Below are 19,437 nucleotides of genomic sequence, written 5' to 3' on the forward strand. Positions count from 1 at the left end.
TGAGATACCTCCTTCCAGGAAGGCTCTACCCCAGTGTCAGGGAAGCAGAAGTCAACCTGCCCACCCCACTCTCCAGAGCAGACAAAAAAACATGCCTGGATGTTAAACAGAACTAAAAGAGGGGAGCCCATCCCTGAGAATTTAACTACAAGCTCACCCTTTTGGGTTTTACAGTACACATAAGGTGGTCAGAAAAAACCACAATGAATTGTTCTAAGGTGGTCCCAGGCTGATCATCTTAATCCCCTAGGTTTGTGGAAGAAGCAAATGAAAATCCTTTCTGGGAGAATGCACCTTCATCATGGGTCTCAAAACATTCTTACAATTTCCCAAGAATATTGGGCAACTCACAGACAAAAATAAACACACAAGAAAACATAGTGCTATTAGCAAAAATCAGCAGAAAGAAGAAATAGTAAAAACAGACCAGCCAAAAACATCTATTCCTGCTGTATTGGTTTGCTAAGGCTGCGGTACAAGGTGCCACAAACCGGGTGCCTAAAACAATGGGAATTTATTCTCACAGCTCTGGAGGCTAGAAGTCTGTAACTGAGGCGTCAGCAGGGCCATGCTCCCTCTGAAACCTGTAGGGGGTCCTTCCCTGTCCCATCCTAGCTTCTGGTGTTGCTGGCCTCATTGTCTCATGGTATTCTCCCTGTCTACACGGCCATCTTTTTAGAAAGATGCAGTCACATTGGATTACGAGCCCACCCCACTCCAGGAGGACTTCCTCTCAACTAGTTAAACCTGCAGTGACGCTGCTTCCAAATAAGCCCACATGCTGAGTTGCTGGGGATTAGGACTTCCATCTTTCTGTCAGGGATGTAATTCTACCCATAACACTTACGATGTTTAAAGATGAAAGTAAAATTTTGAAAACACCTAAAGGGGACAGAAAACTAAAGAAGAAAATCTTGCAGATTTAAAATGAAAACTTATAGACATGAAAAATACGATGATTGGAATTTATAATTCAGAGTCATGTTTAACAAGATTAGACACACCTGAAGCTGAAAGATAAGTGAAAAGGAGTCATCCCAGGTGTAGGACAGAGAGACGAGATAAGGACCAGGAGAGAAAGTGAAGGAAGACCTGCAGGATGGAGGAAGAGTGTCTGACAAAGTCCATCCAAATTCCAGAAGAAGGGAGAGAGAACAGGGCAGGCAATATCCAGGGAGATAATCACTGAAGCTTTTCCCAAAGTGATGAAAGATATCAAGCTACAGATTCAAAAAACGGCAAAAAATGACAAACAGGATAAATAAAATGATGAGATAAAGCAGTAAGAGGGAAGAGTCAAGAATTACTGGTTCTGCAGTTTCTGGCCTGGCAGCTGCACAGATAGGATTCTCAAGGGCTCGGAAGGGGAGAGCTAGCTGAGAGGCAATGCATGCAGCTTGCACACATTCAGTTTAAATTGGCTATGAGACTTCCAGTTAGAGTTTTCCTATTGCATATTTGGGTCTGAGCTCAAGAGAGCCACCTGGTTTGGAAGCAGCAGGAAGACCTATTTTCATAATTAATCTCAATGCCAGCCTCATTACACAATCCTAACTAATATTAAACAGTATATGAAACAGGTGAAGAAGAACAGCTGTATAAATTGCATAAAGCTTAGCAATCTGGGTTTTTCTAGACAAAGTTAAGCAGCAAAGCAGCTCCATTATGAGGGACCATTGGCCATGGTTTCACAGGTGCAGGTTCTGCAGATCATGGCATATTGTCCTGTTCTCTGGATTATGGCTCTAGAAGAGATAATGATAAAGAAGACCCAGGCTGGTCAGTAAAAAGGTCCTATGTGGTGTCTATACAATGTTGCAAGTGACTAAAAATGAGTAAAACTTACAAGATATAATTAGTAGCATGCAACTTTTCATAAATTTGTCACTTCTTTGAAGGTCCTTGTTATGAGTTAAATTTTGTTCTCCGAAAATTCATGTTGAAGTCCTAAATGCCCTCAGCATGTGACCGTCTTTGGGAGTAGGGCCATTGCAGTTGTAATCAGTTAAGATAGGGTCATACTGGAATGGAGTGGGCCCCTAATCTAATGTGACAGATGTCTTTATAAGAGGACGGTCATGTGAAGACAGATACAGGAGGATCGCCTCGTGACAACGCAGGTAGGGACAGGGTGAAGCTTCTACAAACCAGGGAACACCGAAGATGAGCAGCCACTGCCAGCAGTTAGCAGAGAGGCCTGGGACAGATCCTGCCTCGTGGCTTTGGCTTCCAGAAGGAACCAACCCTGCCCCACACCTTCACCTCAGACTTCTGCTCTCCAGAACTGTGAGAGCGTGGATTTCTGTTTAAGCAAGTTTGTGGTACTTTGTTACAACAACCCTAGCAAACTAATACAGCCTAAAAAAAAAAAAAAAAAAAGTAATAGGAAAGGAATTAAAATATAACGCTACCTTGCAGCCTCCACCAAACACTGTTGCCATTTGGTTCTTCTCCTTCTTGTTCAACCTCAGGAGGGGGTGAAAAAAGTCCAGGCAGCTCCTGGTGATAGCTATGCAAAGCTTCATTCTACAGCAGTAAAAGTGTTTCCTAGAAGTACTAAGGCTCGTTAATTGCAGCCACCCTATAAAAGAAGGTCCTCTTTCATGAAGAACCTGTTTCTCTGCAGGAAGATGGGGCTGACCTCAGGGCCTCCAGCACTTAGGCACTTATCCATATGTCTGTAACCATTGTTGTGAGGTTAGTTGATAATGGCTCATTATCCTCACTAAAATGAACTCGTTGAAGTATGAGGCCAGGCCCTATTGGAATCCTTCCCTTTCCCTTTCCCTTCCCCTTCCCCTTCCCCTTCCCCTTCCCTTTAGATGTAGTCTCCCTCTGTCCCCCAGGCTGGAGTGCAATGGTGCGATCTTCGTTCACTGCAATCTCCACCTCCCGGATCAAGTGATTCTTCTGCCTCAGCCTTCTGAGTAGCTGGGATTACAGGTGCCCGCCACCACGCTCTGCTAATTTTTGTATTTTTTTTTTTTTTTTTTTTTTTTTTTTTTTTTTTTTTAGTAGAGATGGGGTTTCACCATATTGGTCAGGGTGGTCTCGAACTCCTGACCTCAGGTGATCCGTCCGCAGGTGAGCCACCCGCCTCGGCCTCCTAAAGTGCTGGGAGAGGCACAGGCGTCAGCCACAGTGCCTGGCCTACTGTCTTCTCTAAAATGGCATCTGTGCATTCATCTCAGCCGCCCCTGCTCAGATAAAAGCAATGGCGCCTCCTTTGAAATCTGAGAGACGCGGGGCCCTGCCCATTCTGCGGAATTCCTTCTCCCAGCTGCCTGCTGTGAGGAGGCCCCCTTTGCCACGGAACCTGAAATTCCTGCCACTGGAATTACGCTCTGGACAAGCGGCAAGATACTCCTTTCAGTCCCAGCCACTGGGTTCCTGCTGCACAGGAGGCCAGGGTGCTGTGAACCTGCTCTCAGCCCCCCCGGGCAAAGGGAATCTCGTTAATCCAGGTGGCCAGCGCCTCTTCCTCAGAGCATCTGCAGTGCTGCAGACAGGGCCTCCCTGCGTGGGGCTTCTGTCCTCCACACTGTGGTGCTGCTGGGATGTTTTCATGGGGCCTTTCCCTTCCCGTCACCACGTGTGCTCCAGAACCCGGTGCATTTGGATGAAGCCACTAGATGTATAGGTCAGCAGCTCCACATAGAATCAAATTATCAAATGCACATTACCTGATCCAGAATAGATCGTCCTGGGGTAAACACATTCACATATTCTGAATGTACAAATGGCTGTCTAGTAAACACACTGGAACTTCCATAATTATTGTCCTTCCAGATAATTTTTCAAGATTATATGCACGTATTCTGCCATTCCTTTTCAAGACAACTTTAGAACTTCCTTTGGACAGCTACTGTAAGCCAAAGGGCTTGCATTTGAATATCTTGCATGAAGCTAAATCTTTGTTCATGAAAGGCAGAATAATTTTATATGCCACTAAGCTGCAGTAGTGTGTTAGGTTTAGTAGATGGCTAAGCACAACACTGTATTATTCTAATCCTATTTTCACAATTTAACAAATGTGAAAGACACCGTGCTACTTGTACAAGAGATACAAATTAAGGAATCTTCAATGACCTTGTAGCCTAGAAAGACCTTTAGTAATTCTTGTTAATCTCCCTACAGAGCTAAGTGATCCAGAGCTGAATTAATCCAGAATCTATGTCTTCCTCCGCCTCCGGAGTAGCTCTAGAAAGGTCAAACTCTTCCGAGATGGAGTGTCTGTGGGGATAGGTCGTCTTTGCTGTGTGCGCTCCTGTGAGACAGCGGGATCTCCTGCATCTCTGAATTTGAAGTGAGGAGTTTTTCTGCTATGTTTGGGGAGAGCCTCACTCCCCTGCTCAGTAGATCAGACGTTCTCTTCTTTCACCACAGCTACAAACAACACACTGGCATTGTTTCCCAGACACTCGACTTTCCCGACAGGCATTTGGACATGGTCTGTGAGAGGAATAAGCTCCAGCCACTGTAGTGGCTCATGGGAGAGGGAAATGGGTAGAAATTCTTTCCCAAACTGGTATTTCTAGTAAAGCACTCAGCCAGAGCCTGCAGCTGTTCACTATTCCATATCAATTCTAAACAGCATTTTCGTTGGCAAAAGAAAAGTGAGAAAACAACAAAGCTTGAAGCCTAAAACTTTGGGAAACCCCTTTCCTGAATGTGTTTACTTAGGGCTTAAAAATATGCCTGTTTTCAGAACAGAAGAATTAATATCCATGTTTTCTATGCCGATTTTTCAGAGTACATTTCAAATGTAAGTACATTTAGTGATTAAAAGGGGAAAATACTTGATTGTTTTCTAAACATAACCAAAATCTCACTATGTAATTGTTTTTTCCTCTATTTAAGAGCAGAATATTTCATTGCTACCAAAATGCTAGTATTTTGGAGAAAATAGAAGAACTAGAATAAGTAGTCAGCAATACAAAACCCTGCGTGGAAGATGTGTATTTTGGATAGGTGTCAACATGTCCAAGCTCTCAGTGACAAACACAGGCTCATTAAAGGTCTGAGCAAATGTGCCACTTCTCAGGAAGACAAGGCAGATCAACGTAAAGGCAGATGGCACCTGGTGTGGCTCAGACTCGCACGTGGTTCTCCACAGAGCTGCTCTCAGCTCCTTTGGAAGAGGTTCAATGTTGGGAGCACAGGTTGCTTCTCTGGCCCATGTTATTCCTGGAGCTACTACTTCCCAGGGCAGAGTTCGTGTTTTTCGTTCATAAATGGCCTGGAAATCCTAGCACTGGGCCAGCCATCCAGAACAGTGGAGCTGCATGATCTGGTCTGGGGATATTTCAAAGGGAATAGAATACTGAGGCCCTGTGGGATGGAGGCTGCTTCCCGATATGGAGAACTGCACCAGACTGAGCTGTGTCCAGAGGAAGGGAGAGCGTCTTTCATTCACTTAAAACTCACCCAACACCTGACACCTCCATCTTGGCATCATCCACCTGCAGCCTCTAGCCCTCTTCATCTGTTAAGTGAGAGTAACTGGCAGGTTATTTGGAGAGTGAAGTGACATCGGCAGAGTTCCAGGTATGGTGTCTGATGCGTGAGTTCGCCCCCTTTCCCGGTCCCCTTCTCCTCCATTTGACTAATTATCAAAGAAAGATTGCTTTAGTGAATCAGACAGTTTAGATCCATTTCCTTGGGAAATTATGGTGGTCAGCCCTCCGCTCGGTCTCACTTTAGATACCAGAAACTATATGTCCTTGTGTTGGCAGAGCTGGATTGTCTGTCGCCCTCTGGTGCAATCCTGCATTAGTAAGGGAAGTGTTTTTCTGGGGCGTTCTAATGAAAAGTGCTTAAGCGTTTGTTTTGGTGCCCAGATAATGTGACTGTAGTTAATATGTAGTGTTTGGACTTTTTGTTCATACTTTTGTTGTTGTTGTTGTCATTGCAGAAATAAAATTAACCCCTTAATCTTATGCTTAATGTACACACCAAGTGGTTTGCATATTATACTGAGAAAATAAAAAGATTGTTCTAGAAAAACCAAAGGACACCAACAGCTCTTTACAGCCCCAAAGCAGGTGTCGCCAGAGGTCACAGGAGGGGTTCTTAGTTATCAGCAAGGGAAACTGAGGCTTTCTCGTTTATGCAGAAGTGGAATTTATTGAATAATATAAAGGGGGCTATGTCGCCAATGCCACAGTCACACTGCCCACACAGAACTGGCCTGGCGAGGTGTTACTTTGACCACCATTGCTGGGCCAGGATGCTGCCACCAAGGCCGTGCCCCTGCCAGAAACTAAATGTGGCTGCCCCATCCCTGGCCCTTTCTGTCAGTAGGGTCAGGTTCAAACTCCTGGGTAGTCAGCCCAGCTCTCATTGACTCAGTCTGAACAGCTGCCTGTTCCCTAGAAGCCACATGCGCTGGGACAATGGGAAGTATTGGTAGACGCTATGGTGGGAAGATGACTCTGTGTCCACCAAGATTCTTGGGCTGGGGAATGGTCTGAGCATATGACGGCCTCAGACCCCAGCCAACCAAAGGGAAAGGTCTCCCCTGTACTCACGAAGCCTCCACGATGTCCGTCAGCACTTACTTCCTCTGTTGCAGTGTAGGTCAGCCCTTCGCAGAGGCTCACAATTCCCTGATACAGCCGGTTGCCCTTTGTTGTGTTAAACTGAAAGAATTTCAGAGTTGGGGCCAGGCATGGTGGTTCATGCCTGTAATCCCAGCACTTTGGGAGGCCGAGGCGGGCAGATCACGAGGACAGGAGTTCAAGACCAGCCTGGCCAACATAGTGAAACCCCGTCTCTACTAAAAATACAAAAATTAGCTGGGCATGGTGGCGTGTTCCTGTAATTCCAGCTACTCGGGAGGCTGAGGCAGAATTGCTTAAACCGGGAGGCAGACGTTGCAGTGAGCTGAGATCATGCCACTGCACTCCAGCCTGGGCTACAGAGCAAGACTCTATCTCAAACACAAAAACAAAAACAAAACAAAACAAAAAAAAACTCAGAGTTGGAGAAGGACTCGGACAAATCTCACATTATAGAGGAGGAAAAAGACCCAGGAGGCAGAAAGACTTCCCTGAGGGCCATGATGGTAGTTAGTGCATCCCTTAAATACAAGTCTTCTGCTTCCTATTCCTGTAAATAAGTTTGCATTTAACATTTTTGTACATTAAACGTTACTGATTCATAGTCAATGATTATGGTCAGCCCTCCACATCCGCAGGTTCTGCATCTGTAGGTTCAACCAATCGTGGACCAAATATATTCAAGAAAATGAAATAAAAATACAACAATAAAAAAGTACAAAAAATCGAGTACAACAACTATTTACATAGCATTTACATTGTATTGACTATCATAAGTAATCTAGGGATGATTTAAACTATGTGGGAAGATGTACATAGGTTATATGCAAATACTCCATTTTATATAAAGACTTGAGCATCCATAGATTTTTATATCCAAGGTGGGGGTCTTGGAACCCCACAAATACCAAGGGACAACTGTGTATTATTTTCATAACCCATTTCTGCCCAGTGTTCCCTTAGTGGAATGCTAACCATGTGGGAATTATTTATATCCTACTGTTCAAGGTCATCACCAAGGTCTGATTTTTCACACACACACACAAAATTGCAACCTCCAGCATAAATGGGGATGAATTTACTACTAACATGTCGTTTCCATCCACAAATCCGATGTCCCTATGCTATTTGTAACTGTGGAGCCAAGAGAAGCTGTTGAATCATGTGGTGAATATGATCAAGAACTCAAGATTAGGGATAAAAGCAATCATTCTGTTATTCCTTTTTAAAAATTATTAGCCTGTAATTTAAACATCAGGATCTCATGTAAAACAGAACAATATCTTCTGACATTTTTACAATACTAGTATTCTTACAAAACAAAGTTAGGAAGTTACATGAAGAAAACACCCAGACTGTGTGTGGCTAAATCTTTAGTACCTCATTTCCATAGTCTTAGAGAAAGTTTAAATTATATTGAAACTTTTCTCAACTGCTATCTTAATGTGTTCAGGCTGCTGTAACAACATATCATAAACTGGGTGTCTTATAAACAATAGAAATTTATTTCTCACAGTTCTGGAGGCTGAGAAGTCCAATATCCAGGCAGATTCCATGTCTGGTGAGGGCCTGTTTCCTGGTTCATAGATGGCGCCTTCTCTGCGTCCTCACATGGCAGAAGGGGTAAGGGAGCTCTCTGGGGTCCCTTTTATAAGGCCACTAATCCCATTTGTGAGGATTTTCACTCTCATGACCTGCTCACTTTCTAAAGGCACCACCTCCCAGTACTCTTGCATTGGGGATTAGGCTTCAACATGAATTTGAGGGAGGCGCAAACATTCAGACCATAGCCACTGGTCAACATTCGGTAACCTGCAGTGCTTGGCTGTGGGATGGGAAGCCTGTGTTGTAAAGGACGTCTGAGTGGGAACAGGCGTCTCAAGCTGCCTTCACATCTAACGTCAGCACACTAGGGATGGACATTGCAGCTGCAACTTACTGTGCCTGTAAAGCATTTAGAATAACGCCTTGCATATACAAAGTGCTCAATAAATGTTAACTGTTATTATGGTTGGGCATCAGCCACTTTAATTATCTCTTTCAGTCCTCATAGTAACTCTTCAACATAGGTAGCCTTGTTTTGCAGTTGAGGAAACTGGAGCTTAGCAAAGTTTAGTGACGTTGCAGAGCTGGAGTTCAAACCCAAGTCTGACTCCAAAGTGCATCTATCTGTGTATTTGCTTATTTAACCTCAGACACACAGAATTGGATTAATTAGAGTCCTTGATTCAGTAAACGTTCTCTTCATTGATCCTTGCTCCTTTATTTTATTTTTTAATGCTATTTTTTGTTTGTTTGTATTTAATAGTAAGATAAACACTGTGAACTCACCACTTACCTCTCATCATGAGAGCCCTGGTGCCCACCTCCACCTCCGAGTTCCACATATCCCATTACCCTGCCTTCCCCGTCCAAGGAAACCACTGTCTGGAATCCTTTGTCATTCAAGCCTTTTCGCAGTATGGCTCTTTCCAGCCTTTTATTTCTCTACTGTTTCCCTTGGAAACTCTACATTTCTAAGACAGTGTGGTGCCTCTGAGCTCTGTGGCTTTTGCTCCTGCTAGCCTTTCTTCATAAAGTCTTTCAGCCCCACAAGTGTCTCAGCTTTTCAAAGCCTTTCCCATCCTTTAAGGTCCTACTTTTCTTTTCCATGAAGTCTTCTCTGGACCACGATGACTGGGGAATCCTCACTGTCTTCTGAAGTTCTGCACGTACTTACTCTGCACATAGTCGGCGTTGAGGTATTCATCACATTGAAATTGAGTTACATGTGGTCCTGTTCTATAGTCAACCAAAACTCCTGGGGTAAAAATGCTGCTTTTCATCTTGGCAATCTCTATCCTAACCAGCACAGTGCCTCGCTGAATATTAGAGGCCTGAGAATTTTCTTTGTTTTTTTTTCAGAGTGATTTTTTTTCTCTGCTTTATTTAATACTTTGAAGCAGCACACATTTCAGTTTGCTTTATGCTTGATTTTTTTTTATTTCTTCTAAACAAACGAGATACATGTGCAGAACGTGCAGGATTGGCACAAATAATAGCTGGCAGAGTGTCCTAGGAAAGACTCCTCAGATGTTATAAATAATACACAAACAAAAACACACACAAATATTTACTGAAGACTTTTCTTGCGCTGCAAGGCACTGGCTGTGTAATGCAGAATAAAACCGACAAAATTCTTGCCATCTGGGATGTGCATGTTATGTCAGCACAGGGAAGAGATCAAGTGTGCGTGCATAGGACATCAAGAATACAATAAAACGAAGTGGACAAAAGGAAGCGAGGGTGGTGAACACAGGACACCTGAATGAAGGACAGAGTTGTTGGAAAAGGACCCCTGAGTGCCCAAGGGAGGAGCTGGCCTGGAGTAGTGAGGGCAAGGTGATTGCAAATGAGGCCTTGGTGATTGGAAATGAGCTCATCCCCACGTCTTATAAATAGTTCTCCAAGTTATCCGAGGCAGGTTATTCTGTGGCAAAGATGCCTCAGCTAACTGGATGCAGAAGAGACAACTGAATAGAGCCTCATGGTCTCGGAGTCTTTTTTTTTTTTTTCCTAGGTTATTGGTGTTCATTTCTTGTTTTTTTTTTTTTTTTTTTTTTTAAGACATATCTTTGGCATTTTGTACCTACCCTCTGTTCTAAATTTTGCATTTTTACTACTTTCAGGTGGGTGGACTTTGTTGTGGTGGGTAGTTCAAGATTCATCATACAAATGTGATTGTGCTTCGAAACTCCCACCAGTCTGACGCACGCATGGGTTTTCTGGCAACATTTGCCATCTACAGCACTCTCTTTGATCACCTTCATCATCTTCCAACATTCCTGCCACAGTCACTTCCCAGAAACTTGCTAATCTGTAATAGAAACCCTCAGATGAATTTGTAATCAAAAGTCACATATTGATTTCAAAATCAATACACACTTTAAAAATAACACTACAGATTTAGCAGCTCAGGGAGGAAGGAAACCTTAAGTGCATCTGGTGCAGCTACCCGTCTGGGATGTGAATTCCTCCTCTTCATGAAATGTTTACATTCATATCACAGTCTAGGGTTTAGTGAACCATAAAAAGCTGAAAGTTAATGCAAACAGAAGTCACCCCCAAAACATATACCAACTGATTTAAAAGGAGACACAGCAGATGGAGATTATTGTGAAAACTCTTACTGGACAAATTTTTTTTTTATTTTAATCTCTGCTTATCCCAATTCTTTTAGCTGCATATACTGAGACACTTCACATCTATAATAAACTTGGTACCAGAATACAATTCATTCCAGACCTAACTCTTTTAGATCATTATAGCTGGGGGAGGAAAAAAGTTAAAAAGGCTTATCTATCTTAAGAAGTATTTCTCAGTGTTCGCTACACGTCACTTCATCTTTTCCAAAATTTGACAATATACAAAGCAGTTCGTAGTGACTTTTCACAGTGACTCTACAATAAAATGGGCCCGTCCTCCTTGCTTTTCCAAATGCAGTCATCATCTGACAAGGTTTAGCTATTTGGGGAAGTCCTTGCTTGCAAACGTATTTCTTTTGCCAAACAGGTTTGGTCAAATTTTGTCCCCTAGTTGCACAATTACCCCATATTTGATTAACAAATAGCAAAACAGAGATAATCTCAGAAATATTCAAGAGTCTCAAACCCCAAATAAAATGTAGGCATCCTCCTGTTGAGTCGAATTGGCAATTTTGATTAGCAAGGCTCATGAAGCAGTAGATATCCCCTCTGATCCCCATCCCAGTGTGAGGGCACAGTGAGTTGTATTTTCTAAGTGTAAACTATCCTCTAGCAGTTCGGCTGGAGTATTGGGAGCAAAACTGTATTTTTCTAATATTTTCAGACTAAGACACACTGTCTCTGTTTTCTGGACTTTTCTGTGGCAAATGAAGGATTTATCAGCAATGCAAAGAAAGTTCTCCCAGTGGGGACTCCACGGGGAGGGGAGCTGGGGTCTCACTAGTGCACAGCCATAAAAGACACCGCAAGCATATTACACGTGAAGCAGGATCCGTGCCCACCACAGCAGTTGTCCCAGGAGTTTCCTGTTTGAATGAGACACTTTGGGTGGATACTGCAGGGAGGGAGAAGCTGTGTGTGGCCACCACAGCTGGAAGCGTGGCCTGGTGCCCTCACAGCTGTCTGGGAGCCCCTTCCCGGGAACGCCGGCTTTTCCCGGGTGCACCATTGCAGCTGGAGCCGTTGTCGGCCGCCTCGGAAACATGCAGTTGGGCTGCTCTGGCAGCCTTCTCCAGCCCTCCTCCCAAGGTTTACCTCTCTAAATGTCAAAAGGGAGAGAATACTGTATTTTTTTTTCCCTCTACTGAAATTTATTTGTGACATCAGGCATCACTTTCACCTTAGTCATTTTGGCTGGATTCCCATACTCAATTAAATATCCTTCCTTCCATATGGCCCATAGGAAGAGAGAGAAATTACATGTAACTGGTCTTTCCTCCTCTTTATAAAGTCTGGTGGCTGAGCAACTTGGCCTGTACTTCCTTCATGACCCACCATCCCATGACTGCAGGGCAGTTTTAAACACAGCAGCTTGGTTTCTATCGCACGGAAGCTGGCCAACAGTCACAGTGTGCATTTTTCTATTGCACCTCCTTGTGTTAACCTAAGTTCACTCACAGCTGTAACTACAGAAGTTTTTCTGAAAGCAAGTGAAGCCATCCTTCCTTTATTGAGTTTTTGAGCTAGGGTCTCCCTCTGTCACCCAGGCTGGAGTGCAATGGTGTGAACTTGGCTCACTGCAGCCTTGACCTCCTGGGTTCAAGTGATCCTTCTACTTCAGCCTCCTGAGTAGCTAGGACTGCAAGCATGTGCCACCATGCCCATGCTTTCTGATTTTTTTTTGTAGAGACAGAGTCTCTCTATGTTGCCCATGCTGGTCTTGAACCTCTGGGCTCAAGTGATCCTCCTGCCTCAGCTTCCCGGAGTCCTGGGAATACAGGTGTGAGCCACCATGCCCAGCTCATCCTTCCTTTAAAACGGGCAGCTGGGCAATAATACAGATGGGACCAACTAAGTTTCTCAGACCACTCAGGGAAGGTAGTCTTGCATAGACAAAATATACACCCTCTTACCTGCCCCACCTTTAAGGCTGGACCCCAGGGTCCACGCTCTATCCTCCAGCCTCCACGCTTCCCTGTGAGTAGCCTCTGTGGTCAAAGGTGCTTGCTGATGCAGCCTCTGTACAGCCTCCATGCAGTGCGTGTCTTTATGTGGAGGAGACAGCCCTTCTTTCAGCAGTTATTGAGCATCTACCCACTCTGTGCCAGTCATAGGGCTTAGAACTTCATGTCTGGGGGGAATTCTGCAAAGAGAGCCTGAAATAAAGGCAAACAGTGAGAGACGGCCAGGAGAAACCATGAGCACTCCAGTGAGTATCAAGGGACAAAGCTGAAAAAGGAAGACTGAACGCTGAGCTTCAAGCCATTGATTTATATGGGCCGCGGGAGCCCTTGAAAGTCTGTGGGCAAGTTTTGGTGAGATTAAGCTGGTAGTTCTGTTCAGGACAGGTTGAAGGGATGAGAGATTAGGACACTTACCACCTGAATCCTGTCGCTGGCTTTAGTTTAAACCACCCGTAATGTAGACATCCTGACTTAGAATTCCCTGTGCTGCTTCCTGTCTGATGGAAACAGCTCTGCTAACAGAGTGCAGGCTGTGGGAGCCGAGCCCCATTGCAGGCAGCCTGCAGGCCGCAGTTTCCTCGGCTTACCACCCAGCGCTTTTCATTCGGCTCAGCGCTAGAGACCTCTGCTTCCACTTCTCGGTGTTGGAAATTGCCATTTATTTTTGCTGTCGATGATCTGTATTGACTTGGCCTGAGTATGCGTGCACGTCTCTGGTGGTCTGAATTATATAGACCAGAAGGGTGTCTGATGCCGCTTTTATAAAAAATAATAATAATTTGAAAGGAAAAATGACTCGCTGAAGTCTGGCAAATACAGAGCTCTCTCTCTGAATCGACTTCTCACTTGGCCATGTTGAATTCCAACTGGGTGTCCTCAGACATTTCTATCCCAAGATCTACTCCTGGCTTAGAATCTGTTTTGTTTTGTCTTATTTCAGCTCATGGTTCTTGTTCCCCCAGCTTTATGGGGTATAATTTCCATACAATAGAATTCAACACTTTCAATGTGTGGTTGGATGGCTTTTGGCAATTGTATACAGTTTTGCGATCACCCCTACACTCAAGATATAGAACACTGTTTCTCATCTGGTGATTGCTGGACATTGAATTCTTTCCCGTTTTCACTGTTATGAATCTGACTATGATTTTTGGCATGGATTTGTATGTAGCTATAAATCACTTGGTAATTTTTCAGAAGAATAGCAGTCTTGGGGCCTGGATGGCTTATTGTGGTCTCAGAAAGTTCCTGATGATAAGGTTGCAGCCTCATGCTTCTTTATAAGAATGCATTATTACTTGCAAGGGAGCTTGGGTAGATAAGAAAGCAAGAAAGTCCATGTGGAGACCCTGTCCAGAGAGCACAGACATGGACTAAGTTAAAGGATGGTAAATTAGCAATGCCCAGAAGCACATGGAGGAGACACTTCCCCTCCTGACTCTATTGGTGATGCAGTTTATGCATCTGAGCTATCTGAGCAAGTGTCCTCTCACTTACGTGCTGGGGACAGCAGATTCCAATGCAGAGTCCTTAGAGCTCAGCCTTCCCTCAACCTGACGCATCTCTCAACCATTTGTCTTAAGCTGTCTGAAGTCAGCTTCGCATCTTGGGAAGGTAGAAGTGAAAGGGTTTCCACTTTGCCAAGTGAGCGTATATGGGGAGACTGAGGGTGTGGAGTTGATTATGGTTGTGGGGTGGCTGACAGTGTCCACAGGGCTAGTCTTGAGGCAGGCTGACACTGGGGCCAAATGGGACCACTGTGCCTCCTGTCCCCTCCACCTTCTCCTACTCCAGGAAGGGAATAGCAGCAGCCGCTCTCAGTGGGGCATTCTTTTTCCAGAGCCAGGCCAGCCCAGCAGTGATCCCTTGATAAAGCAAGTCACCGTTATCAGAGAAAGAACTATACATTCACTTAAAATGTTTTTTTTTTTTTAACTGTAAAATGGGACTGCAACAAAAAGAAAATTGTACTTAGGAGAATGTCCCTCAGAAAATGTACTTTATGATTGCAAGGAATATTTGCCAAGGTCTTTGGGGTAGGCTGAGCCCCTTCACCTCCCCGGGGACATGCTAGGATGGCAAGAGAGGATCAGACATCTTCCAGGGAGGCTGTGTCCGGCCGGGCTCCTGGAGTGGGGTAAGTCTGGTTGAACCAGCACTGAACTGCCTGAGTCCATGTGGACGCGTTGAACTGTTGAACCGTGTCTCTGGCGGCCACATCTCTGGGCTTCCCCCGTTGCTCTCCCCTGTCCTCCAGGTACAAACTCAATAGTCAACCTCAGTTTTGAATGTTACTAAATTATTAGCCTCTCCATGGTTCTTCCCATGGCTTCTCACCCAAGCCTTGTGCTCCTCTCTCCTCTCTGCCCAGGTCTCACCAGCTGCCCTTGGGCCAGGTCACTGCAGTGTCTGCCAGCACCACGACAGGCAGGCTAGAGGCCCAGTTCTCACAGAAAAGACTCAAAAGGGGGCTTTCCATCCTTTATAGTCTACCTGCTACTTATAGGCCACCAGGACAAAGGATCAAGGTGGCAAGGCAGAAATTGCAGCACAGAGCGAATGGAAAGGCAGTCACTGAAAGGATTCTTTTGTTTTTACAAGTAGATTTTTCTTAAACAATCACTGTATGAAAACAAAAGTACAAAAATATTAAAACACCTGGATGATGAATTGACAACAAGAGTTTTTCTGGAACATCCTCCTGTGGGCTCGGGGAAGACAGTTTTTTTCTGTGGTGATAGATGGTCAGGAAATGTAGTGACATAGAAGTGAAGGCATTTTACAGAGCTCACCTTAATCAATGGCTTTTTCACTTATTAAGTTTTCTTTTATTTTTTCCTTCTTCAAAAACGACTGATACCTTAATTTATGGGAATGGTTTTCAGTAAAAATTGGGACAATGATAGTGAGTGGAGAATATTTATATGCTATACTTCCTGTCTTCCTTCATCTTTTATTACTGAGGATATTGACATGAAAACAGGATCTTTGTATCCAATGAGTTCATCGACGGCCGATTTCCCACCAGAAATGCCAGGCTTTCTGACATCAGCGTGCATTGCTCTGCATGTCACTTGGAGCACCGGCATCTGGAAATGATGAAATCCTGAACAACAAAGTTTGTTTTCAGGAAGACAAGGCAGTGGGGAAGGGAAGGGTGCTAAACTTCAGTGACTGCCTACTGTGTGCCAGGCATTTTCATCTTCCGTCTCAATAGAATGTCTAACTATGCTCTGAGATGAGAACTATAAATAGCTGGTCAGCCAAAAGTTTTCTGCTTTTTCTTAGTGATCTCAAGTGTTTCCATGACATGTGCTACATCTAAATACATTATGTGTAAATTGCCAAAGACCTATTGATTTCCAAACCATTATATAGTCATGGGAATGCTTGTATACCTGAATTGTCATAAAATTGATGAGATGCGAAGATACAGCAGAATATATCAGATAATTCTGCAGAACTCTTATTATGGAAATGAAAATAATTCAATAGAGAAGTCTCAGTTCATAAAAGACTAGTTTTACTTTAAAGTATCTAAAAGACATGCATTAAAAACACATGGCACTGTCCCCGAAACGATCTTGCTGTGTTGCATTTCAAATGGTACCTTCATTTTGAAACTTTGCACATTAGCACGTTCTTTATAATAGCAAAAAGTGGGGGAGTGAGGAACATTTGGTGCTGGAAGAATGATTAGGTAAATTACACCAAGCTGAAAAAAGTATTTTTGCAGAGCGTTTTCAAGAGCATGGAAGAGTGTTATAATGTTAAGTGAACAAAACAAAACAAAAAAATACAGATCCAACTATGTAATCATTACACATAGAAATAAAAATGAGCAATAAAGCCAAGATGTCAGTGAGGATGGAGTGGAGGGAATAACACCCTGTCCTAAATGTGCATTGGCCCATCATCACCTCATGCATGAAGTGAATGGAAACATTTGGTTTATGTTTTCTGGAATGTCTCATAAGCCATTGTAACCAAAAACTACACCATGAACAAAAAGCAAAGCAGGCCCTGGGTGGGAAGCTGAGGAGGTTGGCAGTTTCTCAAACTCATGTCAGATGCCCCTCGGCCACTAGACAGAATCTGCTGGTATCTGGGTTCTGGTTGACCAGAGGCCTAATCTGGAATCTGGTTCTAAAAACCAATTTTTCTTATAGGGCTTGCTGGATGCAAATCTGCCTTGAGACATTGTCACAAGCAATAGCTTAAGAAAAACATAAAGGAAAAAATAATAATAAGTTTTGGGAAATAAGCCTGGAAAAGCAGTTTATTGCCATCTGCTAACTCATTTGATTCTTGCAGTAACCCTAGGGTAGGTATGATGGTGATCTCTGCTTCAAAGATGAGAAAATCGAGGCTGCCTGAGGTCACTTGACCACCTCACAGGCCAGTGGAGACTGGCTTCAGACTCGGGCCTTTGGACCCCAAGGCCCTGGTCTTTTTTTGTTGTTTGTTTGTTTGTTTTCCTGAGATGGAATTTTGCTCTTGTTGCCCAGGCTGGAGTCCAATGGCGCAATCTCGGCTCACTGCAACCTCCGCTTCCTGGGCTCAAGTAATTCTGCCTCAGCCTCCCGAGTAGCTGGGATTGCAAGCATGTGGCACCACACCCGGTTAATTGTGTATTTTTAGTAGAGACGGGTTTCTCCATGTTGGTCAGGCTGTTCTCAAACTCCCGACCTCAGGTTATCAGCCCGCCTTGGCCTCCCAACGTGCTGGGATTACAGGCGTGAGCCACCATGCCCGGCCAAGGCCTTGGTCTTTCTATCACATTTTGACACCTTGCTCAGTACGATGAGTAGTTAAAATCACTGTCATTGGCTACATGCCTACTTTTTATAGTCACTCTACTTATTGTGGTTTTGGCTGCATCCTAGTTGAACTCTAGGGCTAATGTTTATTAAGGTCTTGATCTCATATGGCATTTGTAGACAATCGAATGTTGAGTGATAAGCCCTGGTAACGTGATTTCTCACTGCTGGCCCGTGAAGCCATGGAAATTTTCCCATGGAAATCACCCCATGTGTGGAGTGAATGGTCAGTGGAACATAGGCATCTTTCTCTCCTGTCCTCTAGGTTTTAAAATACCTGAATGTCCTGAAATGCAAGAGTATCCTAAGAGCACTTTAGAAATATCTTTGCGGTTTCTTTCTGGTGTGCTTTGTGGGTTGGGTGAGATACCGTATTCCAGGACACGTGGCCCTTAGAGAAACAAATAATTTCCTTTCCTCCTGCTTCAGTGTTATTGGTAAAGTGGGAAGGTAGCCCCAAGACACTCAACTCCTGCACTGCATTTGGATAGAAGGGCGTTCAAATTCCACCAGGGACAACTTCGTCTAACCCCCTAGAATTCCTCATTTTGACCCTTGGCATACTCTATATTTGTTGAAATACAAAAAAAGGAGTTGAAAGTGAGTCTATCTATATGTAGTAGGTATATCATGTTCACTGTAAAATTCTTTCCTGTATGTTTAAAATTTTTCAGAATACAATGCTGGGGGAAACCTATGGAGCAGAAGTAGGGAAAAAATTCGACAACGCAAACTGAGAATGGGAAACCCTGTGCAGCTCTGTTAGAATATCATCACTAATCTCTTTTTGCCTTATACCTATGTTCATGAAAGCAAATAGAGAACAATACAATATAGTGTAACACCGTGTACCCATCACTCAGCATTGCTCAATCTTAGTTATCATTATGGTTATTATTATTATTATTTGAGACAGGATCTTGTTCTGTCACCCAAACTGGAGTGCATTGGGGTGATCATGGCTCACTGCAGCTCATCCTGTCGGGCTCAAGTGATCCTCCCACCTCAGCCTCCCAAGTAGCTGGGACTACACGTGCGTGCCACCACACCCGGCTAATTATTTTTGGTAGAGACAGGGTTTTGCCATGTTGCTCAGGGAGGTCTCAAACTCCTGGACTCAAGCAATCCTCCCACCTTGGCCAATTTTAATATTTTATTATAGTTGTTTCCATTTTTTGTGTTTTTCATAAATTAAATCTTGTAACTATTATATATTTCACAGAATATTATAAAGTTAAAGCTCCATTTACATCTTTCCCTCTCCAATTCCATTCTCCCTCCCTCTCTAAAAGTAACTGCTGTCCTGAATTTAACGATTATTTTTAAAGTCATCTAGGCTCTCGTTTTTCTTTCTTTTTTTTTTTTTTTTTTTTGCTGTTGTTGTTTGTTTGTTTTAATTGAGAAGGGGTCTCACTGTATCACCCAGGCTGAAGTGCAGTGGCGCTCTGTGGGCTTACTGCAACCTCTGCCTCCCAGGCTCAAGTGATCCTCCAACCTCAGCCTCTTGGGTAGCAGGGACCACAAGCACGTGCCACCACACCTGGCAATTTTTTTTTTTTTTTTTTTTTTTTTTTTGTATTTTTGGTGAAGACAAGGTCTTGCCATGTTGCCCAGGCTGGTCTCAAACTCCTGAGCTCAAGTGATTTGCCTGCCTTGTCCTCCCAAAGTGCTGGGATTACAGGCGTGAGCCACCGTGCCAGGCCGGCTCTTGTTTTTCTCTTCCCCCTACACCCCAAATAAACACAGAGCTTTATTCCTGCCTCAGTCAAATTGCTGCTTCAAGGCCGCAGTTTGGACACTATGTTTTTTAGGGTGTGGTTTTTTGTTTTTTTTTTACACAGAGTTTCGCTCTTGTTGCCCAGGCTGCAGTGCAATGGCACAATCTTGGCTCACTGCAACCTCCACCTCC

General features: G+C 43.9%; 1 protein-coding gene across 7 annotated transcripts in view; it reads left to right on the forward strand.

The window, feature by feature from the left end:
- The window catches only part of MCPH1 (microcephalin 1), a 253,530-nt gene that overhangs the window by 169,743 nt on the left and 64,350 nt on the right, over nucleotides 1-19,437 (forward strand).

The sequence above is a fragment of the Pan troglodytes genome, chromosome 7 (assembly GCF_028858775.2).
Source record: "Pan troglodytes isolate AG18354 chromosome 7, NHGRI_mPanTro3-v2.0_pri, whole genome shotgun sequence".
Classification (NCBI taxonomy): Eukaryota; Metazoa; Chordata; class Mammalia; order Primates; family Hominidae; genus Pan; species Pan troglodytes.